Raw genomic sequence first — 10,385 nt, 5'->3', positions numbered from 1 at the left:
ATCCCACACATGCTGAGATAAGAACGTGGTAAGGAACTGCATTTACATTCCTGTCAGGGGGCTGCAATTAGTACCAACACAGCAGACAGTCTGTATCCCTCTCTACATTTGGAAGCCTTGTAAACTCTATGTAGAACAGAATTCTTTGCCATTATGCACCATTTTAATTACAAGGCACATCACAGCATACATGCAGAATATTTTTGATGAACGCTTAAAAAAGCCCATACCAAAAACGTCAGTAGAGAGCAGCCAGAGTCACGGTCATGAACCCTAGGGGAACTCGCTGACTCCTGAGCTGCATATCTCATTCTTGCCAAGTATCAGGGCTTTAGTACTCATGGGGCCTGAAACCCAAAGCGCAGAGGGGAAGGGGAGCAGCATTGCTCCATCGCCGAAGTCATACCACAAAGGCAGCTAAGGGGACGCAGGTTCCCCAGGACGGAAACCTTTCCGTGCCCAATTGACTTCGCACTTGACAACACACAAGCTCTGAACCTGTGTGGTTGTTGCTCCACGACTGACGTAGAAGGTTTGCACTTAGAGAGGGTTTGCACGTCTCCTACTCTCCGTAGCCCACACTTTTGGCTACGAGAGGAGCTTTCCCCGTCTCCCCAGCCTCTCCCTTCAGGAGGGCCCCTGCGATGCCGCATGGCTTAATGAAGCGCTGAATACACTTCTCGACACCTTCCCACTGCCTGCATATGACACCGAGGAGAGATCGTTACATCCTGCCGGTGATTAAGCCTTGCTCAGAAAGCACGACTCCGAGCAGCCCCGCAAATAACCTGCTCTTCCCCACGAAACGTGGTCTCCCGACAGCCCGGCCGCGCCGCCCCTGCCGCTAGAGGGGGAAGCCGGGCGGGGAGGGGGAAACTCCCCGCGGCGGGAGCGGGAATCACCGGCATCTGAGGGAGAAGCCGGTAAGGGGAGCCGAGGAGGCGGCCGGCCGGGCTGAGAGGAGACCCGCGCCTCCCGGGGATGGGCCCCGGCGCCACAGGGCGCGGCTCGGGCCGGACGTGGCGGGGGCGAGGGGCGACCCCCGTCCGCCAAGGGCTCCCGCACCGCCCGGGGCCGCCTCACCGCGCCAGCCCCGCGGCCCCGCCGCCTCCGCGTTGCTGCCCTCCAGGGAGCCCGCCGCCAGCGAGGCCAGGAGCAGAGGCAGGAGCGGGGCCAGCCGCCCTGCCATGGCTCCACGCTCCTCACAGCCCGCCGCGCCGCCCGGCCGCCCCGCCATGGCGCCGCGCTCCTCGCAGCCCGCCGCGCCGCCGGGCAACGGCAACGGCGACCGCGGCCGCGTCACAAGGGGCCCGGCCCCGGCTACAGCTTTTGCCTCTCCAAAGTTCAGAAAAGGCAGATTTAGGTTCAAATCTTTGTGGCCGACTCTCGTTCCTTAAAATATTATCCGAGGGTTTCCACAGTACCTTTCAACCCGCCTCGTATGCCAGAGTCCTGTGCAAAAGGTGGGCTGCACGAACCGAAGAAATGCACCTGCCCTCAGAGCAGGAAACTGGCAGTCGTGCACGATGGGCACGTTGGGCACGTTGGGCAACAGTTTCATTGTTGGAACCACCCAAGCACCAAACAGTGGGTGGGACACTGGGCCAACAGGCAGAGAATATAAAAGCCCGCTTGTGTTCGGCATCCCCACCACCCAAAATCAGCGTTTGCAAGTGATGCTACCACATTTTACACAGAATCCATGTTGTAGTCACTGCTTTGATGTTCAGAAAGCCTCTGCAGATGTCCCAAGCAATCTGGGTGAGGACTTCCTCCTCGGTGAGCATAACTTCCCTCAGCAATTTCATCTCCCCAGAATAAAGAAATGCAGCCAACAGGGGGTTGCTTGTGAGTGCGTAGCTGGACCTGGACTGTGTGAAATTCGCTTTCATGGGAGTGGGAAATTAGCTTTCCCTACATTTGAGACTACCTGTGCAAGTTATCTCTTTGACTTAGCCTTTCCTTAATAATTTCTTCCCAAGACACCCCTCTCGCATGTGCAACAGCAAATATGGAAGAAAATTCCTAGAACTGATCAAGGTACTTCCCTAAAGGCTAGAAGAGAGATTATTACTTTTATAAAATACTTGGAAGGCTCTCAGATGTTGAAGGCAGAGAAAGCTGGAGAAGTGGGAAAATACTATCTGATTGATGGGTGATGAACCATCATTTATTCAATAAAGTTCATGAAGCTGTCAAAGTTGGTGTTGTCAAAATAATAATTATATCCTTGATAACAGCTCCTATTTCTATATGTTCAGGACCCAAAGTCATCTAGAACTAGAGAAAAAGTCAATATTGAATAAAACCAGCTGTCTCTAGGGAAGGGAAAAAGATTGACCAAATAGGTTAAATCCACATGTGTATTCTAGTTTTCCTTTCAGCGAGACATTTTCAACACACTTGCCTATCTGTGTGTATGCACATGTAATATATACTTATATATACACACAGATGCACATATATTCTGTGCTACTATGGCCACTTGTGATGGGATGCAGGAGACATTTTCCGTGAAGGAAAGATGAATAATTTCCAGGGACAGCAGGGCTACATACTTCTCTAGAAGAAATAGATCTTTACCACCTCTACAGAATAAGCAGGAACTTAGCTTTTTAGGCTGGGACCTAGTAAAAGCCTGAATGGCATTTTGTGTGTTTTTGCAACATTGTTAGGTAGTAGGGATGTCCTTTCCACTCCTTCCTTGTGCTTCACGTACTTGGTATTAGTCTCGGTCTCTTTCTACAGTCTGTCTTCTGCCCAGGTTCTCTCTCATTTTTTTCTGACCCTTCTTATTTTTCTATTTTTTAAAAAAAGGGTCATAACAATACTAATGGCAATGAGCAATATCCACTTGGCTCGTGCTGTTAAGTGGCTCTGTGGAGCAGTAGCGATCTCCCTAGTGGGCAGATCTGTTCCACCTTCTTGTGTTGCTCTCACAGCTGGCTGTACCACAGGCTGCCCAGAGAGAAGACTGGCAAACAAACAGCTTGGAAAGAGCTTGCAGCTGCTTGTTCTTCTCCCCAGCCTCAGGACAGCTATAAAGTGTTTCTGCAGTGGGAGTGTGTATTTGGAAGCTTTCTTCCAGGCTGCTCCTTCTCTTCCTTCGCTTGGCGCCATCTCCCAGACAATCGTTTTCCTCAGCCCTTTACAGGAAGAACAGTCTGCCTGGACTTGTAGCCAGTATCACTCCCCTCCTCAGGGTTACAAACGGTAGGCAGAGTCACAGTACTCCTTAAAATTACCCAAATGCGAAGCTGGGGATGAGAGGTACAGCTGGGAGCAGCAGACAGAGCTTCTTAAGTATTGCAAACACCTGGAATATGATTAGCTCTTGATTCTGCCTTCAGGCTATATGGGATGTGGACTTTCAATTTAGCCATATAATGCAAAATGGTTTCTTGCTGACTTTATTAGTCTAGCCACTAATTAATAGACCAAATAAAACTGTTACCACGATGCCAACAGATTTGTACTTTAGCCTGAACTCGTTCTCAGTAAGAACACGGCCAGATTAGATGCTCAGTAGTTTTCTGAGTTAATAACTGTACTTGCAAAAGGTTCAAGTGGTGTGCAGCCAAATGGCCTAGAAAACGTTCGGAGTGAGCCAGAACGGCCTTGTCTCTTTTATTCAAACCGATATCCCAGGCTGTTAACAAGGTAAGGAAGATGTTTGATACTCTTAGGTAACAGGAGTTCCATGCAGTGCTGTTTTCTGTGACAGGACTCTGTTGGTCAATAGAATTTCTTTATTCTCTGTGCATGCGCCAATAAATAATTCTGTAAGTCATACCTCATTGAAAGCTCCTGCACTAGGAGCTCATACTAGAAGGTCAGCACATCTGTAGAGGTCAAGGGGAGGTGGGCAACAGTTCTGAAAAATGCCTCCTCTTGTTTTGTTCCTATGCACAGATAATGGCATGCTTCTTCCACTGGATAAGAATTGTTGCCATAGTAATGTTTCCAGCACTCCTTTGGATCAATAGCAGAACAGAGGGTTTTTCAGGTATTTCTGTTGTTTGCAAGCCTGCAGTCGTACCCCATATATATTTCCATTCCCTTTTATAAAATAAGTTTGTTCAAAGATCTTTCAGCATAGTACAATCATGTGAAGAAAGCAACATAAACATGGTGTACAAAGATCTTGGGTCAGAATCAGACCAAGGGCAAGTGTAGTTCTGTCAAGAGAGTAGAGTTGCATTTGCTTAATCAAAGCCCTGAACTTGGCCCTTTTAGGCCTATCAACACCTCACCAAATACAGGAACAAACTGAAGCTGCAGAACTGGTAGCGTTTTTCACTGAGGGTCCAGATGTAGTTCCATTCACAAATCAGTCAGATTTTTCAGTTGATTGAAAGTTCATTTGCTGGTTCATGGACACACTGTAGGTACCTGACGTATTGCCACAGCATAGGTTCAAGCTGATTAGATGCTACTAATTCTAGGGTGGGAGTCAAATGTTAAGGGCTGAATTTACAAAAGCATGGATTTAGTCACTGCACCACCACTTTCAGCAACCACCTTCAACATGTAGTTCATCAGAATCTGCCCATCTGCTCTGCACATGCCAAAAGACTGCGTACATGTTGAATAGAGGCTCTTACATTTCCCCTGCGTAACGCAACAGCTAGGGCACACCTCAGAGTTTGCAATGAGCTGATTTAGATGTTTACTGGGAACAGTCCCCATCCCACTAAACAGCAAGAGCCATGCTGTGTAGGAGTTTTAAGAGTCAACATGGGCCGTTCATGCTAGTTGACCTCAGTGTTGGAGAATGGCTGCAAGCATGGTTAATGTGTGAAGACAGGCTTTGGTTGAAGATGAAGCATTGCCATGTCTAAATGTTTTTGTGAATTTAACAAGAGCTGAGGACAAGCTTTTCTCAAGTAGAAAGTGTTCTGCTTGCCATATTGACATACAAGCAATAAAGGAGAGCATGATTTGCTAGCAATATATTTTGCATCTTTTTAGAAAAAACATCTCAAACTCTGCTTAGTTTTCTCTGTGGGATAGTGATTCTTTTACTTCAGTAGTTTACATCTAAACCTTACCATTCACAAGCCTATTATCCATTTTTCTATGAGTAGATTCCTTTACAAAGAGTGGTATTTACCTTCAGATGCTACACAAGGCTCCTTCAGGTATTACAGTTATTCATTTCTAATTGGAACAGGAACATGCTACCTTCTGCAATTATGTGGCACATTTTTTAAATAGCGACTAATACTTCATTGCCTGATGAAAACATCTCCAAATCACAAATACAAGTGGCTTCTGCGGGAACAGCAGTAATCAGCACCATAGACGCAACTCGGAGAGATTCATTAGAGTTCCCCCACAATTCCTAGGCTGGTGCTCACATGCATATATCACCACTGAGCAGAACAAATTAGGCACTACTTCTTCTTTTCCTCTTATCTGACATTTCTCAGGGGGGCTGGTATTCCATATCTACTTATTCTCCTTCCTTGCTTTCACCAGAACTGGAGGAGATTTCCTTTATCTTCTACAACTCCTTCTTCCTTGCTGGCAGTGAGGCCCTCTTGCCTACAGCTACACATCTGGCCTTCCAGAAAGGAAGACAAGAGGAGAAAGGAGTAGGGGAGGTGGAGAACACACATGTCTAGGTTTTGTCATGAGGTGGAGTCAGGATGCATCTAGGCTGCTGGGCACTGGAAAACACTCTTGAGTGCCATGGCTTGTATGCAATTCTTTGTCTTGGTGGCCTTGTGAAGGGAAAGATGGGGGAATTCAGCTGAGGTTTCTGTCCATGGGCAATAGCATGCTGTGATGATATGATTCTGTCCGTGTTATTTAGGAGCTACGCAGGCCTTCCTGACACCCAACTTTTTCAACAACAATACTTGTTAAATATTTTATGCTAGCAATACCAGAGGATTCACATATATTCTTAGACTCTCATATAGTTCCATACATTTTCCTGTTACTTTGAACAGACTGTAGTGAGAAAGGTTAGAGGCACAGTAACTCCGTGTGAGGAGAGATTGAGAACTGGGAGAATGACTGCTGAAAAGGCCTACTACATCTGTACATACCACAGGCCACATTTTTCACCCAGGGTTACAGCCCTTCTAGGTCAGAGTTGTTCAGATTTAGATGGGGACTGAGTACAAGTCAAATTAGCTACAAGCCTGCTCATGAGAAGGACAACAGAAGTTTTCTTAATAACATCAAGGGATCAAGGCCCAAGCCCTGAGCATCAACAGTGCTGAGAAAGTACGGTTTTATCTGTTTCTGGCTTGCACTCAGCACCACCAAAAATAAAGTCCGCACCATAAAAGAGATTCCAGGTTTTACAGGTAAATGGGAAAATTCATGGACTGGCATTTCGGGACCAAAATATATAGCCTTAAAATACAGAAGCTACAGGCATGCACATCACCTCGTCAACCAGGTCTTTCTCTTAAAAGTCTAGCTGACACCTTAGATCAGCTCAAGAAGCTAATTGCTCTAGTGAGGCCTTACTTTCTAGCTCAGTTGCTGTTTGTTCCCTAAGGGAATGCCCCCGAGGCTACCCCTGGCACTTCAGCCTTTCTGTTTACCCACTTTCTCATCCAGAATTCACCCGCCTCCACATGGTGTTCCTTGGCATCCTTGCTAGCACAGAGCTTTCAGGAACTCTAGCTTTGCTTGTCTCCGCACACAAGCGAGAAAAATGCCTGCGTATAAGCCAACACATGAATGCCCTGCCACCTGGCCAGAGGCAGACTGCAAGGCACTGCTAAATAGATGCAAGAGCTTCCACACTGTCCTGCTAGCTTTCCTCGTCAGGCAGCTCATCGCATTCAGGAATCATGCTGTTTTCGTCTGCTGTCCCCTGCAGTTTGGCAGAAGCATCCTCTGAAGAGACCTAGCAAGAGCTAATGCTTATTAACTCCTCCTCATATATCCATGGGTCTGGATGCACTGAGATACCATGGTAATGAGAGCAGTAGGAGTGTCTAGACAGACAGACAGACAGTAGTCCCACGGCTAGGGGAGAAATTTTTGCCCGCAGATATTTAATCAAATTAACCGTTACGTATTCTGAACAGAAGAACATGTGAACATGCAACCCATGTGTACAGTGAATCTAGTGATTGCCTGCTATGACAGTTTTTACAGGATATCGCAGAGCCTCTGGCAAATATGCAATTAAAAAAATACTTAAAAAATAAAATTACATCTAATATTTGACAAGCTGTGTTATTAAAAAGGCTCCTTCAATAGTATGGCGTTTTCCTGGGAGTGATGGGGAGGCAAACCAGTCTTCCAGATTACAGTTCTTAAAAGGAGGGAATTAAATAACTTTAAAAGACTGTCTCTCATATAGCCTACCCTTAAAAGTCACCACCACCATTTCTGATAAGGATTTCAAAGTGCAAGATCCATTTCTGTCTTAGATGCTGATCAGCTGTGTACCATTCCCTTATGTGCATTTGCCTTGAGAAAAAGAAATCTTGATTGACTCAGGTGCAGAAATTAGGAGTTGCCTTGAATATGTTTGTTTGTTTGTTTGTTCTGAAGTGTAAATTATGTTTGAACAATAAGGGCATGGCTCTCCAAAGGGCTGAGCACCTGCAGCTCACATTCCACTCAGCTGGAGCTATAAATGCCAAGCGGCTCTGAAAAGCCAGGGTTGTAACTGTTACATTGGATGAGATTTATACAAACAGTATTGATCGACAACTAAATCTCAGTATAGGGCTGCCTTTCCCTTTTTAACTTACCATGTTTACTTAGAGGCCTAGATTCTGTGTAAAACATTCAGAATAATTGTGTTTAATTAAAAGGCTGCAGTGAAAGGAAAGAAAGGCAAAGATGTGCCTTGTTCTGCAGTACAATAAAAATAAGTAAATACAATTCCAGTTAATTATCCATCACTCAATACAGAGACTTCTACTTAATCTAATCACTGGTTAATTAGATTGTCTGTTTTATTTGATCAAATCTACTGTAACCAAATCATCTGCATTTGCATTGTGCTTTGTTTATTTTGATGATTTTCTATTATTAAAAAGGTCATTGTCAGGTCAATCTAGGTCTGTATTTGTTGCTTAATGCAACAGGATTTCACATTACATAAATATCTTTCTGCAGAACCCAATTTGAGGCTCAACCTTTTAGAGCTATGCAAGTATTGAGGGATCTAAACGCTAAGATTTTCAAAGGAATTAGATGCCGCACTCTGATTAAAAAGCAGTAACTTTGACAATCTGGGCTACATTCAATGAGGTATTTCCCAGAATCAACAAGGTATTTCAATAAGGAGTGAGAAACCTACATGGAAAATATAGGCAAGAAAGGGTTTAGGCTCACCTTTTCTAATTTAGAGTCGACTCCATTTCCCTGCAGTGCTCCCAAGTCAGGCCAGGGTAGTGCAATGCAGCTGTGCCTGCCATTGAGCTGCTCAGCTGATGGATGGCAACGTGTTAAGCGGTGGTGATTTGGTTGCGTATGTGAGTCTCTAAAGAGTAAGTCCTATTTGGCTTTCAGTGAGCCTTAGAGCATTTTTAGAGATGTTTTACCTTCCTGTAAGCTAACAGGTATACTTACCTGGTGTACCCCTCTATCCCAGCTGCCAAAAGTGAAGTGGTGCACAGGCTAAAGCTGGCCTCTCCTGGGTGTATTAGAAGCATCAAGAGGAAGCTACTTTTTCTTTTAACAAATGGAGAAGATTATGGGCTACAGTCAAGGGGATTAGGATGCTTTGGTTCCCATATTGACATTAGCCTAGTGCAGAGAAGACACCCTCAAATGACTCAAGCTGAGGTAACGAATAAACAACCAGACCAGAACTGGGACACTGAAGGGTTCAGAGGACCTGAAAACAAGAATAGCAATGACTCCCTAAATTTTCCCATGTAAGTGTTAATACAGTGGCATTCACTGCTTCTCTCTAAAGTGCTGTTCAAGACCATGGTAAGTACCATGAGGGAAATTTCCTTATCTTGAATTTGCAAGAGCTGGGGTTGGTGATAAGAGCAGGGATAGTATAATAAAGAGTGCTAATCTTATCATAGCAATCCTGCTGTGTATATTGCTCAGGGCCAGCTCGAGGTATAGGCAAAATAGGCAGTTGCCTATGGCAACAGATCAGTGGTGACACCAGAGTGAGTTCAGGCTCCTGCAGCCGCCTTTGTCAGTGCCAGTGCACTGGAAAGCCAGCCTGGTGGCTGTTGCTGGAGAAATCAGGACATGTGGGGCTGTGGCCTTTGTTGGCAGTAGTGAAGACCTAAGGGCTTCCCCATAACTGTTGTCATCAACCCTTCACTCCCCTGACACCTCTGCCATGGCAGAGGAGGAACGCGTGAGTTTCCAGGACCTTCCCCTAGCTCTGTTGCTGCTCCTATGTGGCAAAATTCAATTTTGCCAGCGCTTCTGAGATGTCTGGAGCAACTTGCATCGTGAGAGTCCTGCGGGCTTTCGGTTGCTTGGGGCAGCTTGAAGTTACCCAGACTTATATATTTATAGGCTCTTCAGAGCAATGGCAATGCCAGGACTGACAGAAATAAGTTGGGAAGGTGTCATGCTGCAGCAGCAGAAGTCAGCCAGGCCTTGCAGAAATGTGCAGGTGAAGATCAAACAATTTTTCATTAAATCATACCAGAGAACTAGGAATATTTCTGTGCCAAAATAATGCAGAGCATAGTAAGTGAAGAATTGTTGCTGGGTCATTCGGGGAGCTGAGTCAAAGCCAAGACCCACTAGCTAGCAGCCTCGTGTTTCTAGCCTGTCCTGTTGTATCTTTGACCCAAGCAGAGCTTGAACATAATTTGCTTTGGAAAGTCATAACTATGTTTTCTAGTGCTTCTGCATTAGAAAGCAATTTCTGAAAAGTCATGATTTCTTATTGGCAGGTACTCCATCACTGGGAAGCATCTGAAGAAGTGCTTTTTCGAAAAATTTTATTCCAAGGCTTGTGTATTGGTCTGTGTGCATTTGTGTTTACAGAGCACTTGAACTGTATTTGCTTTGTTGATTCATTACTAGAAATATTATTTGCTTGCAAAACAATACATGTTTGGGAAGGGATTTGGTGGGAGGGTGAGGTTGCTCAAAGTTTTTTTTGCTCTCGTTGCCAATTACTGCCGATTCCTGCTGCTTAAGTAAGTAGGAAAGATCCTTTTTCCATGTCAATAAATGATCCACTGCCATTTGGTGGTGCTGTGCAAAAGTGTAGCAAGGGCATAAAGTTAACAGCCAGGCATGTATTGACTCCCACCTCTTCTCCACAAGGAGTTGTCTTCTGGGCTCAAACAAGGTGTTGTGCAGCTCTGTCTCAAAGACCTGCGGCTCGGTGTCTGGGGATATTGCATATTCTCTGCCTCGCTTAGCAAACTTTCCATAGCTTTGCAGTCTGGGATTCCTAGTCCTTGTCTTGC

Source organism: Phalacrocorax aristotelis, chromosome 3, assembly GCF_949628215.1.
Source record: "Phalacrocorax aristotelis chromosome 3, bGulAri2.1, whole genome shotgun sequence".
Lineage (NCBI taxonomy): Eukaryota > Metazoa > Chordata > Aves > Suliformes > Phalacrocoracidae > Phalacrocorax > Phalacrocorax aristotelis.
Note: the sequence above shows the minus strand (reverse complement) of the source record.